Genomic DNA, 15,855 nt, shown 5'->3' with positions numbered 1-15,855 from the left:
TACTGAGGAAGCAGCGGGCAGGGGTTTGGGGCACTGCTTGCTGGGCGTCAACCCCCAGACCAGCTCCCCGACCTCCCAGACTGCCAGCCTCAGAGCAGGACTGGCCTGGGCAGCAAGGAGTCTGGAGGTCCCCGGGGAAGACAGCCCCTTTCTTGGTTTCCCAAATAGCCAACATTGAGGGAGGCCTGTGGTGTCAGCCTGTGGCATCGCCCTGGGGGAAGGAGGGGCATGGAAACAGAGTATCCCTTGTTCCCTGGATGAAGGAGAGAGCTGGGTGCTCTACAACTCCCACCCCCAGAATAGGGATTTGATAATGCTGAGAGTCCTGGCAGAGAAAGCTTCTGGAACCTGCTCAAATCCCAAAGCCAGGGCTGCTCAGTCAAGCTGCTGGCGTGGGGCCTTGACTGGGGGTAGAGGCAACGTTTTAGTTGCCTTGTCACCTGGCATGGAGGGCATCCCAGGACTGGGACTCCTCTGGGGAGCATGGGTGTGTCTGTGTGTGTGTGTGTGTGTGTGTGTGAGAGAGAGAGAGGAGCACAGCCCCTCCTTCCCCATCCAGCAGCAGTGAGGCCTGGGGAGGAGTTGGGAAAGAAGGCCCTGGGAGGGAACAAGAGAGTGGCAGTCAGGCCCTGGGTGGAGGAAGTGTGCCCCTCGCTGCCATCCCCGTGAAATCCCTGTGAAATACTCGGGTAGAGGCTGCCTCAGTGGCCGGTGCCCCATGGCTGTTCAGGACTCAGGGGAGGCTTGTTCTTGGCTTCCTCGATAGGGCAGAAGTCCAGAGCTCTTCTCTAGAATTACTGTGTGGCTCTGGGCTGTCTCCTAGCCTCCCTGAGAGTCTCATCAGCACCGACCAATAGAATTTCCTACAGTGATGGAAGTGTTCTCTGTGCTGTTCAGAAAGGTTGCCACTAGCCGCATGTGCCCACTGAGCATTTAAATGGGGCTAGTGTATAAAATAGGTAACTGATGAGAACCTACTGTATGGCAGAGGGAGCTCTACTCAGTGCTCTGTGTTGACCTAAATGGGAAGGAAATCCAAAAAAGAGAGGATATATGTATACGTCTAGCTGATTTACTTTACTGTACAGTAGAAACTAACACAACATTGGAAAGCAACTATACTCCAATAGAAATTTTAAAAGAATGGGGCTAGTGTGACTGAGAAGCTACATTTTAAATTAAATTAAATTTTAGTAACTTAAAATATAAATAGCGGCCCGTGGCTAGTGGCGACCTTCAGGACAGTGCAGCTCTGGTCCCTGGGCCCCATGAGCCTCCTGCAGCTCACTGGAGCCCCTGTGAGTGGGAGCGGATGGCAGTATCAGGTATGGAAGCAGGTCCCCCAATGATTTCAAGAAACCACAGTCTTGTGATAAAGTCCATGAAACACCCTAATCTCTCCTCCTCTTGGATTTTTGAGATGTGTATTACCATGTGAAATAAAGGCTCTGAGATGTTTCTGCTCAAAAGAAACCCATTGGTTTCATTTAAGCTCAAAGGTTCCAAATGCATGTGAGCACAGCAGCTTTTTCACGTGGCACATCTAGTAGTATTCTGGGAACCCTTTGAAATGCTGTGAGAGGAGGCTAGGCTCCCAGAGGAGCTAACACTCCCAGATGGGGCTACTTCTGGTTCAAGCACCGTGTGTAGGGAACCTGGAGCTCTTGGTTAAAATTGAAGATGTTCCCATGGGTTGCCCCAGGGCTTCCCGGCCTGGGCAGGAACCCAGCAGGGACCCTGGGAGGCTCCATCACTGTGTGATGCCCTGGACCTGGCAGCTGCAGGCCAGGGCAGCCCCTCCCCACTCCATCCATTGGCCTTAGGGTGTGGGATGTGGGCCTCTTGGTGGGGTGCACAGAGGCAGCTGCCCCATTTCATGTCTTTCCAACCTTCTACTGCTTTGACTGACCACGTGTCTGGACTGGGAGAAGCTCTGTTGTTGTTCTAGTTTCTGAGCTGGACCCTGATGAGAAGAGAGGGGAGACGGGGCAGGTATCTGTCAGGGGGCCCCTCCATCTGCCCAGGTAGGCAGTGATCCAGAGCCGGCCAGGACTTGCACCTCCGCAGGGAGACTCCAAGAGCTCCTACGGGACACTCTCCATGCTGATTCGATAAGCCCTGTCACCTGCATCATGCCAAGCAGGGAGGCAGCTGCAGCCCACTCCCACTCCCCATGGGCCCCAACAGTCTGGTCTCTGGGGCACCTCAGTGGGGTTGGAGCTCTGCAAATGTAGGAGACTGACAGTTACTCTCTGGTGAGGCAGGGCATTCCTGCTGGGGACATTCAAAGGTTTCCTACGTGCTTATCAGTGTAGGAAACTGGCCAACAGGAGAGGGGCTGCCATGGCCACTTTCTCTCTCTCTCTGCAGGACTGTGGCCCAGCAGCCGTCTCTCCTTCGGGGGATGGCTCAGTCCTCTCTGGGCAGCAGGGAAGAGGGCCTTCCCCCTGACTCCCCCTAGAACTCTGTGGGTGCAGGTCTCTGCCCTGCATGAAGGCCTATTCTCTCCTACTCAGATCCATGCTTTGAGCTTGATATGAGGAGCACTGATGGGAGATCTGGAACACTTCCTGCTGCCTATTCTGGGAAGTCTGAAGGCACGTCTGGGAGGCCTGGTCGGGCCCTGTGATAAGATATCACCAGCCACCTAGGCAATTACAGGTCTGTAGGGCTTGGGCTGAGGTGGGATGCTCAGCTCTGCCCCAGCCTGGAGTCCTGCGTCTGGGCCCGTTTTCTGTGGGCTTACTGGACACACATGCAGGGCTACCATGGAACAACTCTGGGGGCACCACTCACAGGGGACCCGTGTGACTGTGCTGGGGACACACACATACATACGTGTCAGTCTTGTCACCATGCACACTTCCTCACCACACCTCAGCATACCCACTACACAAAAATCCGACTTGATTAAAAAGAACAGGCAGTGATCTTGCCCACCCTTGGGAATTAATGGCTTCCTTCAGGGCATTTGAAGTGGGTTCCATTTACATCTAACTTTGCAGGACCACATCCAGCTCTGTCAGGTGAGGTGCACCTGGGCTCCAGTGACTCGCACATACGTTCAGGCTTGCCAAGGGCCAGGGCAGCTGCCGTTCCCAACTACAGCCGATCGCTGGTAGATTTAGGAATCCATAAATCACTTTTATTCCCTGGAAGGATGATTGTGTGTTAGATTGAAAGAGGCCTTTGCCACAAGTGTCTTTGGCAAACCCTGGTCAAAGCTATTAGCCATCATAAGGAAACTCCAGCAGTTCGGCTGGTCCCTGAGAAGTGGTAAAGCGCTAAAACCAAGAAAGAATTGGATGCGAATCTGTGATAACCTAAGCCCCAGGAGAGAATCTACTGAACTATGCAGCAATGCTACAAGTACAGTACCTTTCTTCCATCCTTGTGGTGGGCCAGAGGGGGTTGGTGGGGGGAACTGGCATGAGTGGGGGGACTCTAGAACCAGTGTTGGAGATCACCCAGAGAAACCTGCCCATCTTCTAGATGAGGAAACAGATCCAGAATGATCAAGACGTTACCCTAGCATTTAACAGAACATGAGGGGCAAAGCCAGGACCCCAACCTTGGCCTTCTAAACCTGACCCCTGTCCTGGAGCCCTCCCACACACAGCTTCCTCTCCAGAACAGAGAGAAAGCCAAGACGGTGACTCACAACCCGCTTGGCAGTTTTGCTGATAGATTCTTTGTTTTGAAGCGAGATGTTCTGCCTCCATTAAAGTCTTTAGGAAATTATAGTGATTTTGACTTTTTGAGACATGTTTGAATTACTCACAGTCTGGAATTCCCAGGCAGAGGGTGAAACCCAGAGAGGCTGCAGAGAAGTTAGGGGCACAGGATCCGGGGTCAGATGGATCTGAATTCAAATCCACACTCTGCCACTACTGTGTGAGTTAACCACTCTGAGCCTCAGTTTCCTTGCTGATTTTGGTAACTAACACCAGGATCAGTTCAGGAGTTGCTGGGGGACTAAATGAGGTAGTGAGCAGAGAAGGCTTGGCTCCCAAGAGACCTGAATAAATGGGCAGTTGGGTTATTCCCTGACTGAGCAGGAAGGGAATAACCCCTGGGGTCTTGCTCAGCAAGCACAGAATCAGCCTGCACTGAGACCTCGAGCAGAGCCTGCTCGGCCTTATGAATCACAGGCAGGGCTGCCTGAGTTCATATCCAACTCTGTCACTGACCTGGGGCCAAAGGACTCGTCCTCTCCGAGGCTGTTTCCCTGAAGGAAAAATAAAAGCGGATACTAATAGCGCAGGTCTGTTGCAAGGACCTCCATGTTCAGGGCTTAGGACTGGTGCCGGGTGCTCATGGATGGTCGTTTTATCACTGTCCCTATTCTTTCTGCCTGCGTTTCCGGCAGGGCAGTAACGGCTCATACAGTAGTAGTGGGAGAGTTTCCATAGCTCTGTTTCTGCCAAATATGGTGCGAATTTGAGCTTCTCTTGTTCAGTATGTGGCTGAGCCTTTGCCCATGCTGTTCCATTGCTAAGAAGCCCCTCACTTCTCCATCCCTATCTATTAGCATCCTTCCAAGGCCTAGCTTGCAAGGCTGTGGGAAGAATGGGAAGAACTTTCCTGATTCCTCAGTCAGTATATTCATTGAAAGTTGAACAGATATTTACGGAGTGCCTACTCTGTTCAGCACCGTGCCGGTGGTAACTTCTCCATTCTTTCTTCCCAGCCCATTTTTGCACTTGAACACTTGTGTATTCTGCCTTATCCTATAGCATTAATATTTTAGAAGGCAAAGGGCCTTAGAAAACTGCATAGGGTTTGAGGGCCAGTTTGTACCCGGCAACCTCTCTGTCTTTTCTGACTTTTTCTGACTTTTCTCCCTGACCACAGACTCACCCAGGGGGCAGATGTGTCAGTCTTCCAACCCCAGCCAACAGCAGATAGATCTGAGCATGCTCAGTAGGACCGTAGGGGGGTACCACCACCCAGTTGGGGATTCAAAGCCCGTAACAGGTAGCCCCCGAGGGAAGATGAAGGCTTTAAACTGTTATTGTAAGTGTGTCTTCTCTCCGTGGGTTGCATGGAGATCAAAGTCTGAAGGAAGTAGAAGGTTGCTCTCTGACAAAAACACCATATTTTTAGAAGCGCTTGGTGGTTTAGGATGTTTGCCCCAATGCTGCCTTTCAGTGGCACGGGGTGGGGCTGGGGTGGAGGCCAAGGGATACGAACTCAGGCTGAGGGTTGGTGGGAGTGGGTTTCCTGGCAGCAAAGGGCCTGAGGGTGGAGGCTGAGGGTGGGAGGACGTTCCATCATCACTTATCTTTCCTGAAAACCAGAGCCCCCAGACCTTACACTTGGGGAGCGGGCAAGGGTGGGGGGACCTTCGAGGCCTCTGACTCCATCTCCCTTCAAAGATGGGAGCACAAAAGCCCGGAGAGGAGCAGAGAACTGGCTAATCTCCACCTCCCCACCCCCTCCATGCTTCCCCATCTGGGGATTTGGGACTTGAACACATGAAACCGTTAAAGAACAATGTATGCATTCTGTAATCAGAGCTAATTGGTGTGGTTCAGAGGAGGGGGAGGAATGCCAGGCATTTGGGGGCAGAACATCAGTGGGTCTCTGAACCAACTGCCCACGAATAGTCCGTGGAGAATTGGAATAACTCTTGGGGTCTGGGAAGGGTAAAGCGTGGGTAGCTGAGAGGACAGCCCAGCAGTATGGGCAAAAGGTAGGAGGTAGAAACTCACTGGGCCTGAACATGCGGAATGATGGGAGTCTCCACGCTCCCAGGGCTCGGAGCCTGCCTCACTACGTTCTGTTGAGCCTCATTTTCAATGGTGGTGGGGAGAGGTGAACTGGCTACTCCCCGCACCCAAAGGGGAGCAGGGAGAGACATGTTGGGGGGCTTCCCAGCTCTCCCCACCTCCCCCCAGGACCTCTACCTTATAATCAGGGTGGCCCTTCCTTAATGTTTATGCCCAAATCCTAAACAGCCAGGCTGGGATGGTGAGCTATAATTTATATCATTTTTCATATGGGTTATGGGCTCCAAAGGCTCAGACTCCTTCAAATGGGAACCACATTGAAGAAGGGGTAAACCGATGTTAAGAAATCTGGTCCCAGGAAGCCACCTGCTTCTCATTTGGGATGTGTCTGGGTTTATTGTTTGTTTCCAAGGCCCAGCTGGTTTCGAGAGACGGCAGGGCAGCCACGGATCACTACCCTTGCCAGGCATCCGTGCTGAGGCTGGGCTGAGCCTCTGCTGTGAGTCCCCCCAGGCTCCAGCGTGCCCCCACGTGAAGCTCTGCGGGGGAAGTTGGGAGCACACTGCTCTTTGTCTTTGCCTGTCCCCACAGAGCAAAGCCAGCTGGAGACAACCGAGTCTGGGCAAAGCCCCATGGCCTGTGGGAGGCCTGGCGCCCCAGGCTGGTTCAGGGGAGCGAGGACTCTGGGCTCCCCCAGCCACTACCAAGAATCAGGGCACCAAAGCAGGCCAGGAGGCCGGCTGCACTGAAGATGAATGACCCGAAGCTCCACACAACAGCACAGGTGGGTCTTAAACGTGTGGTGTTGAGTGAAAGAATACGAATGAGGGACTCCCCATTCACATACAGTCCCAAGCCAGGTAAAACTGTTCTGTGGTGTTAGAGAGGTAAGCTTAGGAGATGAAACTAAAGTTGGAAGGGATTACCCTGGAGGTTGGGATGACGGTAGCCTTCAGTGAGGAGGTTGGGGACTGGACTGGGTGGGGCGGGGGGATTTCAGGGGGCAGGCCGCGTTCTAGCTCTTGATCCTGAGGTAGCTACAGGAGCGTTCTCTACAATCATTCATTAAGCTGTACATTTATGCTTTATGGACTTTCTGAATGGGCTATTTCTCACGATAAAAGAGGCTAAGAGGGACTTCCCTGGTGGTCCAGTGGTTAGGACTCTGAGATTCCACTGCAGAGGGCATGGGTACGATCCCCGGTCTGGGAAATTGGCAGGCCGCGTGGTACAGCCAAACCAGATAAAACAACACAACGACAAAGAAGAGTTAAGAAGACAAAAAACAGGACATGAACGAGGGAGCATGGCACCCACTGCCCTCCCTGGTTTGTCTCTCCTTTCCATCCCACTTTGTCCTCGGGGCCCTGGAACACTCCCTCCCTCTTCTCCCCCACTCCAACTCCCACCCCATGAGCCAGCGGTCGGCCCCTTCCCACTTGTCCTACCCAGCCTGGCTTAGGCCCAGGCCTTCCTTGGTGCTGATGGCGTCACAGGTGAGGGGGACTTCCTGATCCCCAGAGAGCCCTGAAGCCCAGGGGGCTGTGGAGTCCTCTTCTCAGTAGCCCCTGCCCACTCTGGGCCTAGCCCAGCACTGGCCCCTGGATCGATTGGCACGACTTTCCCGGCTCTGAGAGATTCCGCATGGTCGCTCATCAGGTCGGGAATCGTCAGAGCCGCCTGGACTTCCCTGCCTCAGCTTCTGCAGGAACAGCCCGCGAGCTGAGTAGCTGGTCAGAGGACCTCTGTGGACGGTCGTCGGGTGGCCTCTGGTAACAGGCCTGCCCTGGCAACCTCAGCTCTCTCTGAGGGATGCCCTGGGGCACCCTCACTATGAATGAAGGGCAATCTTTAGAACAAGCATAGTTTTTGAAAAAAAAAATCTCTGATCTTCAAAGTTCTGTTTGCTCTTTTAAAGGGCATTGCCTTTTCACGGGTGAAATGGATCCCTCAAAGTGGATGCCGAAGAAACTGTAGGAGAAAATGAGAAGCGTGGGGTTGGGGTCCCTAAGTGGGAGGGGCCGGACTCGGGGGTGGGGGGGGACTGGCTTCCTCCACACTCCTAATTTCTGGGAGCAGATGACTCTCCCCCAGGGTGCCCAGGCCTCGGGGCTCTTCCACAGAGCTTTCAGGTGAGAAACTTTCCATTGTTGCCTTATCTCGTGGCAATCCCCGCCTCGCTGCCCCAGAAACCACAGGTGCGTGCAGATCTGAGGCCCTGATCTGTTCCATTCTCTTTGTGCCATGCGGAGCCGGGGACGTGAACCCCGGCATGAAACGGCGCCCACAACCGCAAGGCCCGCTGTGCGCCCTCTGAAACTGTAGGTAAAGACAATTACCGGCAATTTCCACAGCATGGTTTGTTTTTTGTTCAAAGGCCATGAAGGCATTCTCAGCAGCGGGCCCAAAATATAGTATTCCCACCGCACGCCGCCCTCGTAAATGTGCGATAAAAGCTGTGGTCACTTTGTCCCGGCTCTTCCTTTTCACAGTCAACCCTTCAAGTCTGATGTTGAAACTGCTTTTTTCTTAATGTGTACTTTGATGGCCCAGATAACGCTCCATGATAAGGAACTGCCTTCAAAACTACTCACTGTACCTCGTGCTCACCAGTAGGATGTGCGTCACAAGAGAAAATCAGGTGCCCGAACTTATGAGAAGTGGGATAGTAACGTGCTGAGTCTGTGAAATTCTCCTCTCTGATGCCTGTATTGAAGATTTTGCAAAGAGGAGAAAAAAAAAAAAAGAACCAGGCACCGATCTGAAGAGGAGAAAATGGTGGGCCATGTCCTAGAAAGAGCTATTTCCCCTTGACAACAGTGGCCAAGAATCTGTGCACTCAGGCCCATCAGTTTTCCTTAACGGAAAAGACTCCGGGAGGCTGCTGTTAAGCGGCCCAGAGAGCTTGGGTATGTCGGAGCTCTCCTGGGGGAGTCTTGAGGTTTTGGATTCATCAGGTGTTGCACCTCCTGTGGTTGACTTTAAGTTATTCCCTTCGCTCATCGGTATTTGGAATCTACCAAGAGCTGCCCACGCCTGGAGTCATTACCTCACAACTGGAACAGACCCTTGCGTTGTATAAGCAATGCTTGCTCTTTTCAAAGCACTTTCATGTCCGTTATCTCATCTCCAAACCCATGGAGAAGGTTGACATCAATATGGCGGCCAGCACAAACCCCAGTAGGGTACTAGGCCCATTTTACAGAAAAGGTAAGAGTGACTAAAGTGACAATTGCAAAAAATACTCCAAGGCCAAGAGAGGGGCTTTTCAGTGGAGGTCTCATCATTGTGTTTGCAAAGACCAGGCATTTTCAAAGACTTCTAAGATTCGGGCTAAAATCAGTGGCTTCTCAAGTCACTTAAGAGAGATCATCCTGGCTCTTGACTTCATTTTAAGCTTTGCCTTGTTCCCAGGGACCTCAAAGATCCCCAGCCTGGGAGGCAGAGGGATTAGAGCTGGCTTGGATCAGACAAACTGAGGCTTGAATCTGCTTAACCAGCTGTGTGACTTTTGGTGAGTTACTTTACCTCTCTGGGCCTCAGTTTCTTCATCAGGAAAATACAGGTGTCATGGTTAAAGCTCTTCAGGGTCCCTGCTAGGCATGAGTGTCTGTGATTTTGTGATTCTATGAATTACCTGAATTTGCATAAGCATAACATCTTATAGGTTTCGAAGCACTTTCACATACCTTTTAGCAGTTCATTTGATCTCAGCCACAGCTCTGTGGGGTAGGCAGGCAGGCATGCCATATTTTCATATCCCCATTTGAGAGATGGAAAAGTTGAGGTACAGAAAGATTAAGTAGCTAGCCACAGGAACTCTGGCAAGCTGGTGCTGGCCAGGACCTGAGCAGACATGTGGAGATTTCTGGACTGTCTGTGGGCAGCCCCTTCTGTCCAGGGATCCCTACTGTGTCATCCTGGAGGGGACTGAGAAGCACCAGAGCTTCAGGGTCTGGCTTAGAGTGCCTGGCCCTCTGGGCCTCCTTATCATGTGCAGCTTCAGTGGCTGGACCCTCGGCCTCACACACAACAGCTGGCAGCACTCCAGGAGATGCGTCGGGAGGCAACTACAGAGGTCTTTCCGAGGCGGAGGCAAGGGAATCACTGCTCTAGCAGAGTCTTCTCCCTCAGCACCTCGCCTGTGTGTCCACGCCCTCTGCCTTGGATCACACAGGTTTCCCCTGCTGGAATCCCCTCATTCCTCCTGCCAGTCAAATTCTTAGCTATCCTTAAAGCCCAGACCAAACAGCCCTCCTCTGAGCCAAGTGCTCTACATACATTTTCCTATTTAATCCTCTCTGTTTCCTTGCCTGTAAAATGGAAATAGAAATATACACAGCCAACATCATTTATCACCCATTTTGCAGATGGGGGTACTGAGGCTCAGAGGGTTAAGCCACATGCCTGAGGTCATGCAGTTGACGGGGGCTAGAGCCTGGATATGAACCTTATGACCTAAAGCACTCAGGGTTGTAGGCACCACACAGCACTGACTTCTTTGTCCCATTCACAAAGCACGTGGGGACCACCCCTCCATCTTCTGAGCTCTCCCATCCTCGCTGAGTGTGTGTTCCATGGATCTCACTTATCTCCCTCTCTGGGCTGAGCCTTGCAGGTCAGAGGTTGCATCCTATTCAGCGTCATCCGCTCCGCATACCTGCCTGGCACATAGTTGGTCTTGGTAAGCCCTTGCTAGTTGAAGGTTCAGAGAGTGAAGGCACCTGGTGTGAGGAGGGGTACCAAGGCCAGTGGGGCCTGTAAGACTGGGGGCTGGGACTTCCTTGGTGGTCCAGTGGTTAAGACTGTGCTTCCACTGCAGAGGGTGTGGGTTTGATCCCTGGGGGAGAAGATCCCACATGCCATGCTCCTGGGCCAAAAAAAGACTGGGGGCTGCTTTTCCTTCCATCTGGTCCCACCGGGGGCCAGGCTACTCCAGTGCTCTCTGGCCTAGCACTTAGAGCACAGCATTGCAGTACGGTGACCCACTTTGTATTTCTCACACTGTCCACAAACTTGGTCCTGACTCTTCTAACAATGTAGAATAATGTGCTATTTAAAAGCACAGGGTCAGTGTTGGACGCTCTGTCCCCCATCTACTGTATGACCCAGGGCAAGTGACTTCATGTATTTTATGAATCTGATTCCAGCCACCGTAAGGTGTACCATATTTTATGTCCCAGCAAGAAAGAGAAAAACACTCCCTGCCAGTTAAGCTATGCTAAGCCACCAGCTGTAAGATGTATCTCAGCTTCAGAGATATTAAGATTTGTCTAGACACTTCACAAAAGAAAATATTCGAATAGCTAATAAGCACATGAAAAGATGCTCAACATCATTAACCGTCAGGGAAATGCAAATTAAAACCACAGTGAAAAGTTAAACATATACCTATTATATGACCCAGACATTCTACTTCTAGATATTTACCAAGAGAAATGAAAACACATGCATACAATAACTTGTACATAAATGTTTACAGCAAACTTGTTTTGTAATAGTCCCAAACTGGAAACATCCCAAACGTCTACCAACAAGTGAGTGGATAAACAAATTGTGGTACATTCATTCAATGGAATAGTACTCAGCAATTAAAAGTAGTTAACTATTGCTACATGCAACAACATGGATAAAACTCACACTAAATATGTTGAATGAGAAAATCCAGAGAAAAGAGAATACATACTGTATGTTTTGATCTGTACAAAACTCTAGAAAATGTAAAGGAATCTACTAATAAATTAACAGCAAGTAGGTCTGTGGTTGCCTAGGGCTGGGGTGGAAGGAGGGAGGAATGGATTACAAAGAGGTAAGAGGAATCTTTGAGGGGGTGATGGGAATATTTGTTAAGTTGATTGCATGGGTATAAACAGGTCAGAACTTATTAATTGTACACTTTAAATATGTACAGTTTATACCTCAATAAAGTTGAAAAATATGTGCATTTAGGAGAGAATGCTTTCCTTGTTTGTAACCCAGGAATATTGTTATGAGGCTTAAATGAGATAAGGCATTAGCCCAGTATCTGGTGCTTTACCTCTGTAGGTGGCTTGTAGATTTTTATTTCACTGTGAGGTCCCTTTAGAGACAGGGACCTGGGGTGGGAGAGTCCAAGGACCCTGCCCTAGGTCCTACAGGGGGTTGGTACAGCTCAGGCCCGCATTCCCAGTCAGAGTGTGTCCCCGGTCCCATGCATCTTGCACTGGCCCAACCCCAAGCAGAGCAAAAGGGAACAATGCCAGCCTCCAACGGCTTGAGAATGGTCTGGCTGGTGGGAGCCAGGGCCACTGGGGACTGTGACTTGAGAAACCCTCTGCATCTGCTCTTGGGTCCTTCTCCAGGGTGACTGCCTGCTGCGCGCAGAGTGGATGTCACCCACCCAGCCACCTGCCCACATCGACGCAGTGGTCCTTCTACACAGCCTGCCCTGGCCGGGCCCCAGGTCCCCTGCAAGTGAATGATTCAAAACCGCTCTTCACAGCAAGTGTGAGAAGCCTCCGCCGCAGACCACCTTCGCCTTCTGGGCGGGCCGAGATTCGACATTACTCACAGCTTCCAGTACCTGCCTGAGTTCAAACAGGAAGCCTGGTTTTCCCTCTTGGGTCAACAACAACCCTTCTTTCTCTCTTTCTGTTCCGGCCTCTGGGCTCTCCTGTGGAGTGGGTTTCTTGGGGTGAAAGTGGGGGCGTCAGTGGGCCCCACCAGCAGATGTCAGAACCTCCTCACCTGGGGAAGCTTGGAAGAGGGCTTTGTGCCAGCAGGCTGTGAAAATGACCTAGCTCATCTATGGTTTTGTAAACCAAGGGAGCACCTGGCCAGGCACATAGTAGGCCCTCAATACATGTTTGTTCGACTGATCTAGATTGAAATGCAGTATGTCTCCAAACAAATGCAGCTCCTCCTAGCTTCCTGGCTCAGCAAATATCACCTCCTCCTGCTCCCTTGGCCCAGACACGCTGGAGGTACCTCTCTGGCTTTTCTATTCCCTCATTCCCCACCCCAAGTGGACACTAAGTCCACCTGTCCTTCTACCTCGATGTTTCCCAAATCCATTCCCTCCTCCCCACACTCTCTGTGATGGTCCCCTTCTGGCCTCTGTCACACAAGGCTGTCACTTTCTCCTCTGTCTCACCTGGCCCCATTCCACCCACAGACCACACAGCCACCAGAGCCATCCTTCCTAGACACTTGAGGGACCACATCGCAAATGGATCTTCTTTGCTGACTAGCCTTGCACACCTCGTGTGGCACATCTAAAGTCCCTACAGTGGCCTACAAGGCCCATCTCTCAGAACTCATCCTGCCCCCAGGGCATTCTCTGTGTGCTGAGGATACCCAGCCACTTGGGGTTCCCTAAGCAAGCCTGAGTCTGCCTGGCCTTCTGGGCTTTGCACAGTGCTCCGAATAGGCCCCTGCCAGCCCCTGCTCTCTCTACGCCAGTGCAAATACTCTCACCCTTCAGCTGAATTCCCACCAACCCCGCACCACCCATTCCCTGTAGCCTTTCCTGAGGGATAGTCAGAGTTCGTTTCCCTCCTGTGCATGTGTGCGTGTGCAGCTTGGTTTTGCATGCATCACCCATGTATATTTCCAGGCTCTGAAGGCAGGGGTCCAGTTTGTCTCTGTGTCTGCAAGCCAACCCAAGCTTGTTGGGTCAAGGAGGGTCCAACGTGGAGCAGGGGCTTGGCAGGTGTGTGCTGGACAGCCATCCCTTTGTGCACTTCTTAACCTCAGGGGACCTGACTCTAGAAGCAGCTGGCAGGCGGCAGTGACTCCCCAGTTCTCCCTTGCTCCCCAGGCTCCCTGATACAGCTTGCTTTATAAGGAACACGTTCCGTGGCACTGATAATTAGGGGCAGGGCCAAAGAGGAAGGATCTCTTTCTAGGGCAAATTTCCACGAACATTGAATGCCTTTTGTGTCCATCTCCGGCTTTAGCTGGAGATCTGACCTGTGGCCAAGGCTGGGACACTCAAACAACCACATTCCATTTTTGCCGAGTTCTGAAGACAGTATTCCTGGATTCCTGGAGAAATGGGCCTCCCTGGGTTGGGTGGGTTCTAGGAAGGCAAAAGGGAGGCCTAGTTCTTCTCTGTGGTTATTGTGAGGATTAAATGAGTGAATATACATTAAACAGAGATGGACACACAGTTAGTGCTGTGTATGTTAGTCTTGATGATGATGATGTTGATGATGATGACGACGATGGGGGTCCGTGGGTGCCCCAGTGTGGTGGGAAGTGCACAGATCCCAATGTGGGGAGGACAGGCTTCAAGTACATGGGCCTGGGCCATACATCCCTCTCTCATGAGGGCTAAGCTCTGTGAGGGTAGAGGCTGCATCTGGCACATGGTATATGCTCAGTAAGAGTTCGTTGAAAGGAGTTAGAGTTTTTGTCTTTTTGGACCAGGTGGAGGTGAAGGTTTTTTTCCTGTGTCAGGGAAGGCAGACTTTGTGAAGCAATTGAGGGTAAGGAGGTTTAAGGATGAATGTTTAGTCTCTTAAAAGGAGAAACACTCTAAGTGCTTATTTTACAAGGGTAGTGCTAATTAGGAATCATTATTATCTGGTTATTAAGTCAAACCTCCCCCTAGAACTGTTAGGTACCCACACAGACCCAAACTGAGCTAAGAGCAGGCAAACTGCATTCCTTTAAAACAACCTGGCTCAGCTCCGAGAGAGTCAGGTTCTTGTCTCTCCTGCCTCTTCAGCCTCCTGCACCTAATGGCTCTGGGTCTTTGGATGGGATGATGTCCCACAGAGGCCATCTGGTCCAGCCCTCTGCCTCACGACCAGATGCACATGGCTACCGTGGAGGAAAGGCCATGTCTCGAACACTTTGAAGGCTGCTGTGCTGTAAGAACTCTCAGCCTGGGCCTGGAGTCCCCCCACCCCCGACACCACAGATCCTCCTTGGACCTGAATCCACTGGGTATCAGGTTATGCTGGGTGCTGGGGAGAGAGCAATGAGCAAAACTGACTCAGCCCTGCCCGCATGGGACTCAGCGGGGAGGGGAGACGGGGAGACAGACATTGTACGAGCATTAGACATATATAAACATCATTGCAACATGTACTACCTACAAAGTAAATGGCCGAGATGAAAATGAGGGCTGACCTCAGCAGGAAATGACCTGGTCTGAGGGAAGCCCTCCCCAGAAGTGAGGCTTCCACAGAGATCTGAAGCGAGCATCCAAGTTGTCTTTGTGAGTGGGGATTTGGGGAGAAAGCCTCGTAGGCCTAGGGAACAGTGTGTGAGAAAGTCCTGGGACCTGTTGAAAGACAGAAGGGAGGAGGAGCTGCATGGCTGAGCAAGGTTACAGGGGATCTGAAGGAGGGGTAGGGACCCACCCATGATGGCGCTGTTCGCTCTGTCTAGGTTTCCACGGGAAATGAGTCTCGGATGGTGGACATTTTCACAGCATATGTGAAGACTATCTAATACCAAATCTCCGCTCGCCGGCTTGGAGTTCCCTCCAACAGCCCGAGATCCTTGCAGGGTGGGGTGAGCATTGTTCTTCTTCAGGTTTCTTGAGAAAGGGGAGCCAACAGTCCTCCCACTGTTGAGCGGTTGTGGGTGAGGCTGCTACAGACGCCTTATAGGTTAGGTTGACATGGCCTGACTAGCAGCCCCTCGGGCAGCAAAACCTCCTGCTTTCCATTTGCACCATCCGGTGCTTCCTCCCTCTCCTCTCCGTGCCCTGGTGTCTGTGAGCCAGGGTGGGACCTCTGGCACCTGACTCCCACCCAGGCTCTGTGCTGACGCCGGCTTACAGGAACCCCACCTCAGCATGCTTGCTTCTCAAGGTAACATCCTTCATCAAATTAGATTAATTTCAAAATTTTTATTCATTCTTTAAAATTGACTTGATGGGGCCTCCGTGGTAGCGCAGTGGTTAAGAATCCACCTGCCAATGCAGGGGACATGTTTTCAAGCCCTGGGCCAGGAAGATCCCACATGCCGTGGAGCAACTAAGCCCGTGCGCCACAACTACTGAAGCCTGTGCGCCTAGAGCCCGTGCTCCGCAACAAGAGAAGCCACTGCCATGAGAAGCCTATGCACCGCAATGAAGAGTAGCCCTCGCGGGGCTTCCCTGGTGGCGCAGTGGTTGAGAATCTGCCTG

This window comes from Grampus griseus (genome assembly GCF_964374135.1).
Source record: "Grampus griseus genome assembly, chromosome: 3".
Classification (NCBI taxonomy): Eukaryota; Metazoa; Chordata; class Mammalia; order Artiodactyla; family Delphinidae; genus Grampus; species Grampus griseus.
The sequence above is the reverse complement of the archived record's forward strand: the minus strand, read 5'-3'. Positions refer to the sequence as shown.